The 17,850-nt window shown below is 42.9% G+C and overlaps 1 pseudogene; it reads left to right on the forward strand.

Annotated features, from left to right (window-relative positions):
• The first annotated feature begins 3,404 nt into the window (after positions 1–3,404).
• The window catches only part of LOC103272465, a 39,473-nt pseudogene continuing 25,027 nt past the window's right edge, over positions 3,405–17,850 (forward strand).

The following is a 17,850-nucleotide window of genomic DNA, read 5'->3' on the forward strand; positions in this document are numbered from 1 at the left end:
TGTGCAGGTATCTTTTTTATAGAGTGATTCGAGTTCTTCAGGGTATATTCCCATTAGGGGGACTGTGGGCATTAAATCCCCCAAAAGTGGGCAAAGGACATGAACAGAGAGAAGAAGACATGTATGTCAAAAGAAGACATACATGTAGCCAACAAGCATATAAAGTAAATAAAAAATAAATAATTTTTAAAAAGAAATTTGTGGCCGTGCTCAGTGGCTTAGCCTATAGTCCAAGCACTTTGGGAGGCTGAGGCAAGTGGATTGCCTGAGCCCGTGAATTCAAGACCATTCCGGGCAACTTGGCAAGACCTTGTTCCTCCAATAAATAAAAAATGAGCCGGGTGTGGTTGCGCATGACTGTATGCTACTTGGAAGGCTAAGGCAGAAGGATCACCGGACCCCAGCAAGTTGATGCTGGGGTGGCCGTGGGTGTGCCACTGCAGCCTGGGTGACGGAGTGAGACTCCAACTCAAAAAATAAGTGTGTTTCTAAGAAATGGAAAGCAAAAATATATCTTTTTTCAGATAAAGTCTGAGCTTTTGTCTGTTCTTTACTTTACCAAGGGTGTGAAGCAGAGTGAAATGTCACCACAGTGAGATCTTAGATGCAGTTGGGTGATCACACCTACAAGATTAAATTGCATGAATGGAGCTTCATTTCATGACTTCCAGTGTGCACTAAACCCCTCAAGATGTCCAGCAGCTAACTTCTCACACACCTGGGATTTGGAAACTTAAACCTGAAAGTGAGTGGCTTGGTGACCCTTCAATATGGGCTTAGATATGACTTTTCCCTTAGAGATGTCACCACCACAGTGAAACCATCACAAAGACTCAGTCTCCATGTAGGAATTTCTGATTGAATGCAATGACACAATAAAGGATCAATCACAGTTTTGGATGAAAAAACAGCATCTCGAATGCAGTGATGACCTTGATGTTCATTTGGAGCAGATCCCTGTGATGCCCCCTTAAGAACTTAAGGGAACTTAACTTTTTGCAGGGCTTATGGTGGGCCCATAGGAGAGGACAGAGGGATCTTTCCAATGTCCCTTAAAGGATCTCAATGAAGACACCAAGTTTAATAAAGAAAATAATTGTTTTGGATAGCAACTTCAAGGTAAATATTAGGTCCTTGGGACATCCCAATAAGGATTCTGTCTCAACGTGCTAAAAGTCACACTTTAGCACAAATGATCCAGACAACATTTTAAACAATTTCAAGTGTAAAACATGGGCAGCACACTTTAATGTTATAAAACTTTCCAAGCATAAAAAACGAAGTATATAACCATATACTAGTAATGGACTTATGTGTTTTTTAAAGAAGTAGCTAAAAAGTATGCCAAACACAAATACCAAAAAAGACCCTAAAACCCCCTATAAAATAACTCACTAAAATGACTGGCTACAGAATGCTGGTATATATCCAGTGGCCAATGTGAGATATAATCACAGATCAGGCTGGGGACAAACAGTTTACTTATGTGAGGCTGTTTTGGGGCTGTCAGAGAAGCAGATCAGGCTGACACAGGAGTCTATGGAAGGAGGTCCCAGAAGCTCTAGAGAATGAAAAGGTGAATGGCAGGCACACAGAAAACAAAGCACAGTCCACACTCTTGCCAATGGCATATCACAGAGTGGGTCACACATTTCTCTGTTCTACCTTCCCACTCCCTCCTGTTTCCCTTCTCCTGTCCCCGGTAAGAGCTTTCCAAACACTATCAGAACTAGGGTTACAAAGATCACCTTTGTGTATCTTGTTCTTATAATCTTCTCTCTTTAGTTTAAAAAAAAATGGAGACTATTGCCAACCACTTCTTCCTATGATCTGCCATTTGTTGGTCTGTGCTGTCCTAGCACAGCTCCCAAGATCCTGGCCAAAGGGAGTGACAGGAAGAAGGCATATGTGGCCCATCTGGGTGCAATATGACATATCGTCTGCACTGGAAAACTAGTCAGTTGTGGGGGAAGAAGATAATTATCCAGTTGATTCTCTTGGTGTACCCAGAAGTTCTGGAAACAGAGTGAGGCTGGGAGTCCAGGAGGTGGTAAGGAGTTCTGGGGTAAGGTAGCAGTGGGAGACATGACCTCTCTCCCTCACAGGGAGCTCACATGAAGAAACCCCACCTTTGAGTAGTGAGTGAAACCCCAGGATGATTAGATATGCCAGGAACAGGCTACATAGCCATCTTCAATACCTTCATCCCGCTTACCATCCATTCTTTAACACTTGCCCTGTCCCAGCATCGCGCTCAGCTGCGGGTACACAGTGAATACAAAGACAAGTCAGGCAGCACGTGGGAAGTGCTTGCAAATATTTGTTGAATGGGTGAATGAATGAATGAATGAATGAGTAAAGACAGTCTCTGCCCTTAAAGTGTTCACACTCCAACAGAGGAGACAAAAGCATAGCAAATTTAGTGCTAAAACAACAGAGATATGATGCTGGGAACACTATCAAAACAAAGGAGTGACTAATTACTACTCTGTGGGTGAGTCAAGGAGCACTTGGTCTGGATTTTGAAAGAAGAGCAGAAATTTTCCAGTTGCTACCCAGGCAGAGAAAATAATAGATGCAAAAATATAGAGGTATAAAATAGCGTGAGGCACTTGGAAAGCTGGAGTTGTTCAATATGGCCGGGACAGTGAGTATAGTAATTTAGATGAAGGGAACTTTCAAAGCTGGAAAAGTCAGGAACTATATCATGGAAGGCTTCAATTGTTATCTCAAGCAGTATGAGCTACCATCCTAGACCAGCATCCTGTGACCATTTTAGTTTTTTGTTTTGGGGGTCTTTTTTGATATTTGTGTTTGACCTATGTTTTATCACTTCTTTTAAGAATTAGATTAATCCCATTGTTATTATCTGATTATATACTTCCTTTTTATGTTTGATGAGTTTTACAGTATAACATTAAAATGTGCTGCTCAGTTTTTAAGATCTACTTCATTTTCTACAAACTATCAATCCAATTGATTGGATTGAGAAGCTGAATGGGCAATGGTAATTCACTGAACTAGTGAATATCCTGAAACAAGAGAAATTGAATATAGGCAGAACCTTTCAATCAGATCTGAGTAGGCACGCACCCAACCACCCCTGTCATTACAGCCTAAAATAACTTGGCCAGCCATGTGCCATGATGAAGGTGCCTATACCCCTGGGGACCAAAGTAGGGATATGCCCCCATTCCAGGCGGGGTGTTTATAGTGGTGGCTGGCACTCAGCACTGCCCTTCTGTTTCTTCACGCCAGCTCCACACTTTCTCTCACATTCAGTCTTGCCTCAAGACACAGGCCAAATGGAAATCAACTGTCGCAATTGGCCCCTTTCCCAGAGAAATTATATTTAGCCACCAAAAGCAGCAGGCTTCAAAATGGCATGGTTGAGTTGGCTAAAAATGGCCATCCGGAAGGAGCTGGATTATGGAAAGCTATCCAGGGATGAGGAACAAGATACTGTGAGTAAATGATTATGATGTGCTTCAAGGAGTCCTGCTCTCAAGTCCTCATGGACTGGGCCAAATTTAAACAGATGGGCACATGACAGTGTACAGGCAGAAGCAACTATAAAAGAGCCTTTTCTGTTGTGGGGTTCTAAGCCCACAGCCACGACTGGCCAGGGTAGATGTTGCTCAACTCCAAGTTTGAGTTCTTCAACACGAACAGCATTTGCTGCACCATAATATTAAAGGCCTTTCAGAGCAAAGGACATGAACAGGCATTATACAAAGAGAGTGATAGAAATGGCAAACATATATTTTTTAAAGTTCAACCTTTGCAAAGAAATGAAATATAAAATGATACCATTTAAAAATGTGTTTTAAAACCAGTTATAGACAATGTTAGTGAAGGTTTAGGAAACAGCTACTCTCATACAATGCTGGTAGGAATATAAATTGGTTCAACCTATTCAGAGTTTTGTCTTGGAAAAATCACTTTGACTAGGGAGAGGAGAATTAGGATGGAAGAGGATAAAATTCAAGGCCAGGAGACCACTTAGGGGACAGGACTAGGACAGAAGGGAAGGGTAGCCTGAATAGGGATGGAAGAAATAAACAAAATTAAGGGAAATAACTCACAAGTCTTAGGAATTGATTGGATTGAGTAGCTGGGTGGACAATAGTAATTCACTGAAGCGGAAGACGTCATCATCACTGTCACCATCACCATCACCATCAGTGCAAACCTTTACAGACCACTGAGTAGGGTGAGGCACTGTTGAACACTTTAAAAGTATTAATGCATCTAATCCTCACAGAAGCCTCATGAGGCAGGTGCATTCTTGCCCTCATCTGCCGGGTAGGGAAATTGAGTCACAAGAATTGAAAACATGTTCAGGATTCATTATTGTCATTATTCTCTTCACTGTTATTTATGGTATTTTTAAAATGGAAATCACTTCAAAATACCATAATAGCATATTGATTATATAAATTGTGGTCCAGCCATATAATAGGATGTATGTTTCAGAAGAATATTTGATGAATAGGATAAGATATACAATATAAATTTTTTAATAAACCAGTTATAGAATTCTGGTGAAGAGGGGATTTATATAAATTTCCTATTATTAGATTCCCTTAAAATCTAAACAGCGTTTAAACATTTAACAGTTCTTGTTATAATGAGTAATAACAAAAAGGTTGACGAAGGTTATATATTGAAAAATTAAACTAAAAGTTTTGAAAATGTTATTTTCTCTTATATTTAACACTATATAGGTTGTTATTTGACTCTGAGCTAATTCTTGGAACCCAAACCGAATGGAGGGTTGGATATGATCTCTCTGACAAACTATATAGTGACTTGAGTTTCCTTCCCCGAGTCAAGTGAATCTGAGTCAAGGACCTGCGTGCCACTAGTTGACTCCATTGGAGATCCCAAGTAGCATGACTGAGGGACCAAGTGGTGGGGGGAGGAAGGAACAGATTACCAACATCACTTCTGGTGATAGCTGGGGTGCAGCCTCACCAATGATCTTCTGAGGAGAGCATAGAATGCCTCTCATAGTTACCCACCTGGGCACTGATGAGAGAACAATTTCTCCATCTGCTCCTCACCCACATTGCTTGTGGGTTGTTCCTGGAGCCAATACTCCCAGCATTTCTGGTCTGCTTGTGCCTATTTGGGAAGCAGCACTGGTGTTTATGGCATAGAGAAGCCTAGACGGGAAGTAAAGGGTAGGAACCCTGAGTGTGGAAGTCCACAGTTAACCATCTCCCATCTCACAGGCCAGGCTGTGGTCAGAGGTGAGGCCACAATGCATGAGTCCGGCCATCAGAGGAGGGTGACCACTACAATGGCATGGTCTCAAAACATTCTCATTTGAATTGCAGCATGATAATGAGGACCTCTGCAGAGCATTGCATAGATATGTGAGGTCTTCACTGGTTTTCAGGCCCTCCACATACTTTAATATTCAGCTTTTTCAAACCACCTTCCATGCCTTACTGAGTTTCTCTTCTTTAATGGTTAACTGTTAAACCGACCCTGTCAAACCACGTTTGTTGATGACTTGGTATGTGATTCCAGCAATTCGCCAACATCGCTTTAAGCATCTTCACAAAACAGCGCATTTGCAAAACTTGGAATTTATCTTTGCAGTGAACTTGCAATGCATTTGCAGTGAGCAGGCTAACCAGCAAAGACATTCATAGGAAGAGTAGGGATTTATATAGTCAGGGCTGATTAATTTACTCAGTGGTCAGCTCATTATTTCTATGCCCATGCCAATATCCCAGACCTTCTCCCAGCTGGATGTGTAATGGATATACCCCCTGGAGGGTAAAGGTCAAGTAATGTTTCCTTCACTCCCAGAAGTGTGTCCAGAGAGCAATGCAAGGGTGTGTCTTCTCAGGCATCACTGCACCTACCTTCCCCACCACCTGGTCGTGTCTGATGTCATCCTTGCCAGACCATTTCCCAAGATGGGCTTCCTCTGCCAAGGGCCTGAATTAGGATTTCTTTCCTACTACCATAGCAATATCTCACCTATATGCTGAGACCTCCAGACACAACACTAATTCTATCCACTTCCCTACAAAGCCTCCTCACCCTGTGCTTCATGTTTTCTTCTCCATTAGAAAGGAGGTTGGTGGTAGTACCAAAACATGGTTTGAAAAGACTTTAGCACATCATCTGCATACCTTCTTCATTGGCATGTGTCTGTTTTCTGCAGCTTTAACCATACTTAAGACCAGGTATTTTTTTTTAAAGATATGGAGTATACAAATGTTCATTGTACAGATAAAGTTTGGGCCTCACTTAAGACTAAATAATTTATAAAGAAAAGATATTTAGTTGGTTCATGGTTCTCAAGGCTTGGAAGTCCAACATTAAGAGGTTATATCTGGTGAGGGCCTTCTTACTGAATAAGTTCAAGGCAGAAGACAAAAGGGCAAGAGAACAAGTATGTACACAAAAGAAAAGAGGGCTGAACTCACTTACTTATCAGAAACCCACTCTCATAATAATTAATCCACTTCAGTAATAATAGCACTAATCTATTTATGAGGCAGAACCCCATGATCAAATCATTTCTTAAAGGTCCACCTCTCAACACTGTTGCACTGGAGATTAAGAAACCAGCACATTAACTTTGGGGGGACACAATCATACCACAGTAATGTAAATAATGAACATGTTCTTAATTTTACACCAATTGTGAAAAAGCAGCTTTCATACAAGTCTCTTTGTCCTTCCTTTCACCCCAAAGGTTGCCTCTATCCCTTCCTTAATGGAAATTCTGGCATCATGCCTGTTAGGAGGGAGGAGGGCTGTGTATCACTCATTGTCAAGCGATAGCATGGTGCTTGGCATACAGTAGCTGTTCAAAAAATATTTGAGGGTAAATTTGCAATAAAATAGTAGTTATGACTCTAGGACATACCAAGGAAAAAGAAGGTGTGGGACTTGGGTTCCTCTTTGACCAGCAGCTCAGTGTTCTGAGTAAGAGCACGGGTCCTGGGATCCAAGCACCTGGCTTTGGATCTGGTGCCACCATTTACAAGTATGTCATTCAACTGCTTGGTGCCCCATTTCTTCATCTACAAAGTGAATATAATCATATTAGCTACTTCTGGGCAGATGAAGATTAGTGAGTTTGGTCATTAAAAACTCTTAGACCAGCACCTGGCTTGGAGCAAACATTCAATAAACATTATTCAAAGCTATTCTCCTCTCTCCAGTTTGAGATACAGAATTAATACTTTTCATATGGACCAGATATAATGAAAGATGTCTGAAAGAAGCCCAGAGCACAGCTACCACCTTTCCTTGGAGGGTACAGCCCTCCCCTATGAAGTCTGAGAATGGAGAGAGGGGCTTATCCCAATCCCCCTTATTAGCTGAGCCTGACTCAACTGAGCCTCCTCAAGAAGATGAACAGATCATGGAACTTTATTAGCAAGCGCCAGAAGCATCACCATGAAAGCAGTTCTCCAAGAGCGATGACTGGAGGCTACAGTGAGTGACATGGGGAAGAGGAAGGGTCTCAATTTAGACAGGAGCTTTGTCACTTTATTTTTCAAGAGCAATGTGAAATCTGAATGGCCTCAGAGCTTGGTGTCCAGGGTTCTGTGGGAATTCATTCATAACCTGAGACCAGACATGGTTGGTAAAGTCAGGTTGTCTAGTGCCACCGGGGGCATACCCTGCATTTATTCAAAGCCTCTTTATGCCCTCTCCAGAACCTCTCAGAGGTTGAATATAACCCAGGGGAATATCATCCCTACCTCCCCTGGCAATTCCCAGAAGCCTGCGCAGTCTTTGGTAAAACTGCAAAAGCAATGACATTTATTTTTGGTTATCTCCTATTTTCTATTCAGTGTTTCTCTCCCAGAGCCCACAGAGTCCCTCGCCCAAGTGCCCCTAGTCCCCACTGCCTTCCAGTCACCTCCACTGTCCAACTCACATGCTCTCAGCATCCCTGCCTCAGCCTCCCTCTGGAGCAAAGAACAATGAGGAGCCACATCAACTCAACCAGCAGAGACTGATGACTATATTGCCCGCTTCCCATATGCAGGGCTATTTGTGCTTTAAAAACTTAACCTCAAATAATGAATTGTGGTGGTTCTGAAGTGTGGCCAGTGTTGTCTAGAGAAGGGGATCTCCCAGCTATGCTGAAATAAACCAGGTCAGGTATCTGTTCCCCTTTTCCCCTCCCCCCTATGGTTCTTGAGACATTCTGAGTCTATGAGTAACTTCAGCTACATCCAGAGATTCGGAGCAACAGACCAGAGCTCCTAGCATTAAGCCTTTGAATTATAACCACTTCAGGGGCTCTGGGGAGGACTTCTAAGCTCAGCATCAAAAGTGACTGGCATGGTGGTTAAACATCAGGTACCTCAATCACACTGTTCAAGTTCACAGCATGCTCTGCCACTAACTAACTAGTTATTTAACCTCTCTTGAGCTTCAGCTTCCTCATCTGTGAGTAGAGTTCAGCCCATATGAGACATTCTATACATCAGTGGATGAATGGGAATAATAAAAATAACCTTCTTTATAGGATTTTTGCGGATAATATATATATATACATATATGGATTTATATGTGTTATATGTAATATATGTGTATCAGCAGTGCCCGGCACCTAGTAAATACTCAATAAATAACTCTTATACTGTTCAGAGGTGTAACTTGCACCTGGCCCTGGTGATCTGATTCATATGAGGGAACCAAAGTAGTGAATTCAGATGGTAGGTGAGACTCAGAAGCAGTACATCTTAGTCTAGGATGTCAGTCCATTCCTGTTAAGTGCCCAGGTTATGATCTAGTGAGTGGGAAAAGATCCATTCGCCTCCAACTGCCACCCAGTGAGGGGATAAAAGTTAGTCAGTTATAGTTATTATGAGAATGTTTTGAGAAAGCCAAAACTTTGGCTAGACCACCACTTGGCCAGCCATTGTTTTGATTGGGCTTGACTTCAGGGACATAATGCTATGGCCTCATCTGTTGCAATTCTTCAAAGAAATGCTTCAGGACCTTGATCCCACTTGTTTAAAATTTCTATTGAATGAAAGCTGTTTTTGTCTGCAGCTGACCTGGGTACAATGGTTTGGTACCCATCGAGTAGTAAGTTGCTCAATTTTAATTTTTCAGTTAGAATTATGCAAGTTGAACCGGTTGAGATGTCTATGGTGTAGATATTGTTTCCACTGTTCATTGTCAGTCCCCTTCAATTAGGGTACAAACAAGAATAATTTTCACAAATTGATTGAGTGGTTGGAGGTTTTATCTCCAACATTATCCCATCCCTTCATAAAATGAGTTATCCATTTGTAAACTGCTGATTTCTTTTTTTTACTGCTGATTTCTTTGGAGCCTTGTCCTTATAAACTTTTCATAAAGCATCAATGATTCCACAATCCTTCCACCCAAGTTCCATCAGAAATGTGATGTTTGTTCTTGTTTCGATTTTAGCACAGTTTGTGTTGTTCAGATAGGGACTCTTTTCAAACTGATTTCTTATCCTCCTAAGTGACTCAAACTAGATCTGTTCAGACATGTTATTAACAAGATAGTACAAATTTATTTTAGTGCAAGAAAATTTTGAAATCAATGAATAGCTTTTTCATGACATGCATTTTAATGAACATTTTGAAGACTCCTCATATATCCTAACTTTTTATAATTAGCTTGGCAAGAATCAAAACACTTTTGGGGAAATTTTATTGAGGAAATGAAGTCTTCTTTATCTTCTAGGCTGGTTTCCATTTGGGAAAAATCAGAAGTCTCTTCAGTCATTTGGTCAACCAAGAAGAATGTATTGTGGACAATACTAAATTAAAAACAGAACCCCTCTTGTCCAGGAGTTTTTCCTTTGACTGAGGAGACAGAACATAGACATGGGAAATGATCAGAGGACTAGAAACGGTTGAGGTTGGGGAGGGAGAATCCTCTGTAGCACTGGCATGACTCTTGTGAAAGCACATTCTCCAAACTCAGGTCCACTGTACCTTGAACTTGGAAGCATCCCGTGTCCCTAGATACTTGTCAACAGGGGCTGCAGTCCAGGAAAAAGGAGCAAATTAACCCAGAAGTGTCCTCTTTTGCCAGTATGGGCCCTAGGAAAATGGAGCAGGTTCATGCAGTGGCCTCTGACAAGCCAGTGCCTGACAGGCAATTTAGGAATCATGGGAGCCTCCTTCAGGGAGCCCCTGGCCACCACATTGCCAACCTCTAACCATCCTTTAGGTTCCTCTGAGGTGCATGAGGTCCTCTCTGGAGCCAGATTCTGGCACGCTTCAGGCAGTGTGACAGTACCAGGCCCCAGCCTGTGCCACAACTCCTGACACATAGATGCTATAGCCAAAGCAATGCCCTGAACTACAGGTCAGCTGTGCCTTTTGCCTTTGCCCGGAAATCATCCTTGACCAGGCTCAGCCCCAGCCAGGGACCCTCAAACACCATGATGCCTCACCCATCCTGAGCTTGCCAGCTGGGCACAGGCATGGTCACCTGGCACTCAGAGGCAAGCTTCTGGGCAGAGCAGGCAGAAACAAGTTGTTCTACAGCCACTACCTTGAATGTGACACACATCCTTTTTTCAAAACACACACCTCATTGGCAACTTCTAACTGAAATTCATAGAAAAGTATCTGGCAAATCACATGCTAACATGTTTATCTTGTTAGCTGTCAGGATGAGTAAGTACGTACATTGAATGCCATCATTCAGCCTGCATCGGGAAAGGCCACTACTCAAGAAATCTGACAAAATAAATATGTTTTCTAAACTGATTTGTCAGATTTATATTAATCCTTTGATCAGAGCTTGTCGTAATTGACCTGAAACAGACCTATGATGACCCAGGCGACTAGGGACCACATGTCATCCCATGCCCCACACATTCAAGTGATAAGCTACTAGCATGACCCTGCAGGGAGGGATGATGGTGCAGCTCCCTGGCCTGAATCACATATTTTACCTGCCTTTTAGTATCTAATTACTCTGAAAGAACCATTGAAAACCCTCCATTCAGGTCATGCCACAAATGCAAGCAAAAAGCCACAGGGCAGGTAAGATCATGGTCACATTCTCAGTGGTTCTATCCACCTTTCCAGACAGCCAGAACAAAGCCTAGAAACGAATTCAAATACAGAAGAAACTGTAAGAGCATGGATTCTGGAATAAAAATACTTTGGAGCATTCAAAGGCTTCAGAGTAGGGAAATGAATATAACTGCCCATACTCTTCTCTGTGAATCAAGTCTGGTCTGGCCTAGGGTAGCATATTAATTGCTGATTCATCTGTTTGGGTTTAGGAGTTCCAGAGAAAGCAAGCCCCCACTGGGGACAACGTTCCTTGGGGGCAGCCTTTTGAAAGTCTGCCTTCCTCTAGTAACTGGAGATTAGGGACCCAGGAATCTGCAGAGCTGGGGTCTGTGTGCAGACTTAAAGGGCACCCACCCTAAAGCAGGGTGAGCTTCCAGTCAGGTTCAGAAAGGGAAAAATGGACACGGAAAGCACAATTTTATTTTCTTTGTAAGCTCTCAGCTTAATTTTAAATGTATTTAAGAATTGGCATGATGTGCTTGCTCTATTAAGATAATCAAAATTCAAAATCCCCTCCCCCAACTCTTAGAGTAAAACTGATTTTTCAGGAAAAAAAAGTGCCCTGTTTATCCTGTGGTCTTAGGTACTGATGGTGGCTAGAATTTCTGGGGCACTTGTTAAATGCTTGGAAACATCTTGAAAGCTTTACCTGTATTAGCTCACTTAATTGTCAATGGTTGCACTAGGAGGGAAAAGACATCAGCCACACTTGCCGATGAGGAGGCTAGGACTTGGGGAGATGATGTGAAATCTCACACAGTCAGAAAGAAGCAGAAGTGGCTTCATGTCCAGGTTTGATTGATGTCCTAAAACCATTAGATGATTGACAGCTTTCCAGCATGAGAAGCACGATCTTAAACTAGAGATTATTTTCTTCCTCAGTTGAAGAGGGACATTTAATGACATACCCCACCCATCCCCACAAAAGGACAATTAAGACAGCAATAACAAACAACAGTGTGTGCAAGGCCACCAAGTGAGTGTGTGGAGGTGCTGGAACCCAGCTCTCCTTCCTCCAAGTCAGGCACTACTCCTGCCATTTTCCACAGAGAGAGTCTGAGCTCAGTGTGAGATGCCATTGGAGAGCTGTGGGAGGAGGCTGGTGAAGGAAGATCACCAAACTCCTGCCTCTCCCCCTACAGAGCACCGACAGAGGGGGCTTTGGATGGGAGTTCATGATGGGAAGGATGCACACAGATGTGTTCTAGAAGGAACTGCACCTGGAAACCGTCAGGCGCTGTGGGTTTGATTTTACCTCTGAAAATGGGTATGCTTTCAAAAGGGCACATCTCAGAGGAAGTGTCAGTGCCTGCCTTCACAAACAGTTTTCCTCAAATTACATTTCCTTAAAGGTTCTCTAGGAGGAGATAATGCCCGGGAAAAATCCTCTGGTTGCCCTGATAAAAGGAGGTGACACAAAGGCTCTTCTGAAAATGCTGACTTGGATGTGTAGCAAGGCCAACAATATGATAGATGGAAGTCAACCGAGATAGACTGCAGTCAACAGGGATGTGGGTCCCTAGATTCAGGCGGCACCTTGGCTCTCATTCATCTGTTCATGATATTTACTGAGCACCTACTAGGTAGATGCCAACACTGTGGTGGATGCTAGGGGTACATAGTATAAATGTCCTTGCCTTTTATGACTCAAAGTCAAATAGAGAAAAATGACATAAATATCTATCTGCACTTAGAGTGAAGAAGATACGAACTAATGATCACATGGTAATAAATAATCAGAGTTAGTAGTTAATGAACACTTACAAGGTGTCCAAGGCTATACTAAACCATTGTCTTGTTTTAATGTGTTTAAAACTTACAAAACCCTCAGGATAGATCCAATTATCATCCCATTTTATAGATGAGGGTATCAAGCCTTAGCACTATTAAGTAACTTGCCTCACATCATGTAGCCAGGGCATTTTAGTCAAGCTTCCCAGGATTTGGTTCAGAGCTGTTTGGCTCCAGAGCTGTCATGTAAAGGGGCCTGGGTTCAATCCCAGCCTGGCCACTCAGCAGCCACAGAGCAGGTTGCAGTGAGGATTAAAGACATAAGTCATCTAAAACGTTGGCACCCACTCTAGTCATTAGCCATGAACATGAAGGTTTCTGTGTTTTTGTGAGTTGTGGACTAAGTGCCTCTTCTCCTGAGGCTCTGGTGTCAGATAGGCAAGGAAGAGAGCAGAGAGGTGACCCTGAGTAGATTTTGAAGGAGTTGTACATACAAGTTTGCCAATGTGTTGTGGAGCAGGGAGGACACAGGAAAGGATATTCCAGGCAGTAGGAAATATATGAGTAAAGGCAGTTAGCTATGACTGGAGCCTATTGTAGGGCTGGAGTGGGGAGAATAAAAAAGAAGAGGCCCAAGAGGTGGGCAGGGCACAGGTCTGCAGACTGTAGATGTCGTGCTACCAGATTACACTTGACTAAAGGTGACAGAGAGGAAACCTTTCACTCTACAGCAATGTGGAAGGTAAATTACAGGGGGAGATCTAGGTGGCAGCTGGAAGCCCAATTAGAACATTATTGACGTAACGCAATGAGAACTTTATTCATTCATTTGTTCGTTCATTAAGTCATTTGGTCTGTCAACCAGTTAATCAGCAACTATTTGAAGCTTGTCTTACAATGATTCTCAGATTATGAACCAGTGACTCCTGGAGTCCCCAAGACCCTTTCAGGAGTATCCCAAGGGTCAAAATAATTTTCATAATACTACTAAAATGTCATTTGTCCCTCTGATTCTTTCACAAGTTGTCCTGTGGAGGTTTCCAGAGGCTGCATGACCACAGATAGCACGACAGATTGAAGGCAGGAGCAGATGTAAAAATCCCTGGCCTTTCATTAAGTAAGGCAGTTAAAGAGGCTTACAAAAATGTACAACAAGGCCATTTTTCTCATTTTACTTTTTTGGTTTTGGGAAATACAGTTTGTTGTGTTGCTGCTGTTTTTGGGTCTCACTCTGTTGCCCTGGCTAGAGTACAGTGGCTCAATCACAGCTCACCACAGTCTCAATCTCCTGGACTCAGGCGATCCTTCCACATCAGTTTCCTGAGTAGCTGGGACTACAGATGCGTGCCACCATGACCCACTAACTTTTTTGTGATTTTTTTTTTTTTTTCAGAGACAAGGTCTTGCTATGTTGTCCAGGCTGGTTTGAACTCCTGGGTTCAAGCAATCTTTCTGCTTCAACCTCCCAAAATGCTGGGATTACAGGCATGAGCCACTGCACTTGGCCAATATAGCCATTTTAAAATAAAAATAGATTATTTCTGTTACTATGTGATGGGTTTTTTAATGAACGACTTATTTTTATTTACTAATATAAATACATACATACATTTTTTAAACTTTATGCTTTAATTTTCAACATGGGAAATATTGATAGATATAGCCCATATAAAAACAGTTTTTAAAATTATAGAAGGGTTCCTGAGAACAAAAAGTTTGAGAACTGCTAGTGTTGTATATACTGAGTACTGTCCAGGAAACCAGGAAAAAAGCCATGCAATGACCTGTCATTGCCTGCCCTAGCGTAGGCTGTCATTCTAGTCAGGCAAGCTCAACCTGTGAACAGATAGTCGTTTCAGGAAGCAGCAGACTCCCCAAAGAGCAGGGTAATGTGTGAGGAGGGCTGACCAGGCTGACCTTAACACCTTTACAAGTGGACAGCAAACCACTGATCCCAGTCTCTTGGCTTGCTCTCACTGAATGCCATAGTCCCCAAGGTCATTGCTTTCTCTGAGGCCTCCTGGTTTCTCTCATATGCCCCTCAGCACAACCAGACATGGAGTTGGAGAAGGGGTCCTTCGTGCTCTCACAGCTTCCTCCTTCCCACTCACACATCAATATGTTGTTAAAAGCTTCCCAAAGCTAGGCTTAAAAATCATCTCCCTGGCACACTCACACCATTCATCTAATAGGTAGATTTTTCACACTCTTCTCCTCAAATATCTCTTCCCTTCTCATTCACAGCTTCCTAACTCAGCAGTCCCTAAGCTTTTTGGCATCAGGGACCAGTTTTGTGGAAAATAATTTTTCCACGGACGTGGGGGTTGGGGAAGGTGTTATGTGCAGTCAAACCTCACTACTAATGTTAATCTGTATTTGCAGCTGTTCCCCAGTGCTAGCATCACTGCCACAGCTCCACCTCAGGTCATCAGGCATTAGATTCTCATAAGGAGCGTGCAAACTTAGATCCCTCACATGTGCAGTTCGAATATTGCCGCGGATCTAACAAGAGACAGAGCTCAGGCAGTAAAGCAAGTGAGAGGGAGTGGCTGTAAATACAGTTGAAGTTTTGTTTGCTTACCTGCCTGCCACTCACCTCCTGCTGTGTGGCCTGGTTCCTAACAGGCCATAGACCGATACCACAGACTGGTATCAGTCCATGGCTAGGGAGTTGGGGATCCTTGTCCTAACACCCTGAGAAAATGGAAACAATCAAAAAAGAAATTGAACACTCTCCCACCACTGCAGCTACCCCCATTGCATGTGCACACAGGTGCTCTGGCTTCCTTCTCCCACCCTGAGACCCGCCCCTCCTGGGTATCCCTATCTGCCCACTCAAGGCCACTAGCTTCTGCGTCCTCCACCTGTTCCTCCACTTGTTCTCCTTTGTCATTCATGTTGCACTCTTTACTGGGACCTTCCTGTTAGCCAAAATATATATTAGTTCTCCCATTACAAACAACTCTTCACTCCACACTCCTCTTTATTGTTCCACGCCTCTTTTACAGAAAAATTCTTCAAAATGGGGGTCTCTGCTTGCTGTCTCTAATTCCTCTCTTCTCATTCATCTTGAACTCATTCCAGTCACAATTTCTCTCCCACCATCTCTTTGAAACTGTTTCCCAGTGACGCCCAAGTCGCTAAATCCAAGGTCGATGTTCGGTTCTCACCCCGCCTGACCCTTTCAGCAGCATGTTGCCCAGTTGGTCATGCCCCCCTTCTTTGGAACTCTGTATCTGACTTCCAGAACAACATACTCTCAAGCCAGATGTGGTGGCCAATGCCTGTAATCCTGGCACTTTGGGAGGCCTAGGTGGGAGGATTGCTTGAGTCTAGGAGTTCAAAACCAGCCTAGGATTGCTTGAGTCTAGGAGTTCAAAACCAACATAATGAGACCTTATCCATTATTAAAAAAAAAAAATTAGCCAGGCATAGTAGCACACAAGCTACTTGGGATGCTGAGGTGGAAGAATCGCCTGAACCCAGAGGATCCAGGCTACATACACTCCAGCCTGTGTGACAGAGTGATACCCTAACTCAAAAAACAAACAAATGAAAAATCCAAGAACATCCCACGGTTTAGACTTCAAAACTTTTATGTATATTATAGTCACCATCTAGATGATTTCGGTGTGTTTCAATGCTTTAAATGATGTAGACCAGGGCAGTAGGTTGGCAGTCTCTGTGGACTCACAGGATTGTTGAGGGCTATCAGAAGAAATGAGGAAGAAGTCTGAGTAAGATACTTGAAAATACAATTTCTGCTTCCATGCAGGTGTTTTATACGGCAGAACGTACAACAGCAAGGCATTGAGATGGGCGAGAGGACAGCATTGCTGCAGTGAGGTGGCCAAGGCTCTTTTCCATGGATGTTGAAGATGAAAATGATCAGCTCTGTGCATCTTTTATCCCTCTATTTTTGTGTATGTAACTGTTCCCCAGGCTAGAAAGCAAGCCCCCCACACACAGAAACCATGTCCTGACTAGTACTTACCAAAGGACCTGGAGCACTGGGGGTACTACATAAATGTATTTGGTGCTTATCAAAATAAACTTTCAGCATCCGAAGGGGCAGAAAGGAGCTCACTGGATAAAGGCCCTTCGTCTTAAGAAAGGACTGATTGTTAAAATCTCCTAAAACTAAGCTGGTTTTGAGGCCCATGGACTGTATCTCCTACAGTGTGGGCTGTCTTCTCTCAGCCCACGCAGTCACGATCTCAATCTGCCTCTGATTCAGACAGTAAAGAAGAACCCCTTTCCCCCATGAGCATCTTTCTAGATGAGTCAACTATGTTCTGTCTTAGAACTCCAGGTTGAATTCCATTCCAATCCACACATATTTACTAAGCAGCTACCACCATGTGCCAGGTTCTGAAGTGGTAACAGAACAGTTACCCACATTCCTCCCTGTTCATCCTGGTGAAGCCTGGGAAATACAGGGTGCAGCTGTAAGAACAGTGTTTTACTTCTAAGAGTAATTTCTTGGGAATAAGTTGTTGTCTGGGATTGGGAGAATGTCTCTCTAAAACTCTTAAGTAAGCACCATGTTTGCTGAATTTCAGCAAGTGGGGCTGGTACTGCCTTTTCAGTCAGGATTTTACCTCACTAAGCAGGGTTCCCGCTGGTTCTTCTTTATTATTGTAACAGAACTGGCTCACATGGAACATTTTCTTGTGTGTAGCACTGATCTCTTAAAGACCGAATCTAATGCACAACCACTTGACATCATGAATTTGGAGCACCAACAGCAAATGGAGAGCTTTGCATTTCTGTTGTCACTGGTCACCATCTAATCCAGGCTGCCTAAGGCTCCTTGGAAACTATAGTGACACCACCTTATCACACTTCACCCCCACCATACCCTTCATCTCTGGTCAAACTTGGGTGAAAGGTGTCAGATCATTCTCACAAAAACCCAAGTTGACTATAGCCAAAATCTCAGGGGAAATATTCCAAATACCAAGTTTATCACCGTCCTTATTCAGCATCCAACCATGTTAGCCAAACCTACCCACCATGTCTCCTCTTAACGCCTATAATTTTAAAAGGGAATAAT

Source organism: Carlito syrichta, unplaced genomic scaffold, assembly GCF_000164805.1.
Source record: "Carlito syrichta isolate Samal-C Ts95f unplaced genomic scaffold, Tarsius_syrichta-2.0.1 Scaffold312581, whole genome shotgun sequence".
Lineage (NCBI taxonomy): Eukaryota > Metazoa > Chordata > Mammalia > Primates > Tarsiidae > Carlito > Carlito syrichta.